Below are 1,474 nucleotides of genomic sequence, written 5' to 3' on the forward strand. Positions count from 1 at the left end.
AAATAGCAAAGGAGCAAATAGCAAAAAAGTGCCAATTAGCTCGAATGCATATTCCCTGCGGCTTTTGCTGTTGTGCTAGTCTGTAAAAACGCTATGGCTGATATACAGAAGAGTAAAGTAGTAAAATTCACTTTACAAATACGCAAATTTGCCGTTTTGTATAACAGAAACTGCTCGAATGAATATCGTTTGCTTGTTTATATTTCAGAAGGTTGCTGCAATGTATAAAAGTTGCCGCTATGTGAAGCTCTACTATGTAACAAAATTTAGCAGTTTTGCTCAAAAAAGTGGCAAACCAATAAATTGCTCTTTCTACTATTGAGCAAATTGCTACTTTTCAGAGGAGCAATTTACCGCTTAACGAATGAGCAACCCCGCGATGGAGCAAATTTTTGCTGTTCTACAATCGGAAGAAGGAATTGAAATTTCGCACGCGAGAGTCGAACCTTGGTGGGTTGTTGGTGATTGTGTTGAGCATTGCATTATAGTTTCGAAGTCTCTGAGTGGTGACTATTTTGCAAAGTTCTTTGGTTCTGTCGATATAGATAAGTATAGTTGCAGCACTGGGAGAATGATGGATGGACTATTGTAAGTGGTAGTAGGTCGTTAGTAAAGACTTACATTCGTTAAGGGTTCGTTGGATTCTCTTATTTTCCACATCATTGCAGTTCGCACATGGTCACAGAAGGACCAGGGAGAGGATTTGTGTTTACGTGGTAGCTCGTATTGGGCGGAATCACTCGTACTGAGTGATCCGAGATCACTTATTTGGATCAACACGGATCACTCATCTGCAGTGCAGTGCTGTATTGCAGGCACCCCAGTGGTGCCCATGCGAGATGTCGTGGCTTTCATACTCGCACCCTGATCCCTACGTGGCCTATTGCATGCGAACAAATATGCTCTTCCGTAGTCTGAGCAGATACTGGTCATTGCAGAAAGATGCCCCTCGCGAAAATCGAAATTATCGAGGAAAGAGGCAGGCTGGCTTAGCAGTGCTAAGTTAGCACTCTGCATCTACCCGGCGCTGAACAAGTTCTCCCGAGGTACCAGATGTGAGGAGATAGTGCGAAAGAACTCGCCTAACAACAACGCTATTTTATTGGTGGAGGAGTATGAGAGCCACGCGGCAAAAGAATTGCAGCAGAAGCGGTCGAAAGAGGACGAGCGTGAGGAATCGAAGTAGTTTCTCCCATCACTGGAGACTAGCGACCATGTACGCACTCGCAGTAAGGTAGGCACCTCAGTGGTGCTCAGCTGTTGTAGCTGCTACAAGTAGCTGTCTCGGTGATTGGTAGAGAAAAATTGAACGTTTCTCAATATGCTTCTCTTGTAACCCTTAATAGTATCTCTATGAAGTCCCTCTAGTGGTGCCCAGGAGCGAATATTGTGTGCGGGGGGCTATAGAGTTCATACTCAGTAATTTAGTCCGTGTTGCGTTTCCCCTGAACAATCCTTCGACACCCCTGCAAAG

This window comes from Perkinsus marinus (assembly GCF_000006405.1).
Source record: "Perkinsus marinus ATCC 50983 genomic scaffold scf_1104296931140, whole genome shotgun sequence".
Lineage (NCBI taxonomy): Eukaryota > Perkinsozoa > Perkinsida > Perkinsidae > Perkinsus > Perkinsus marinus.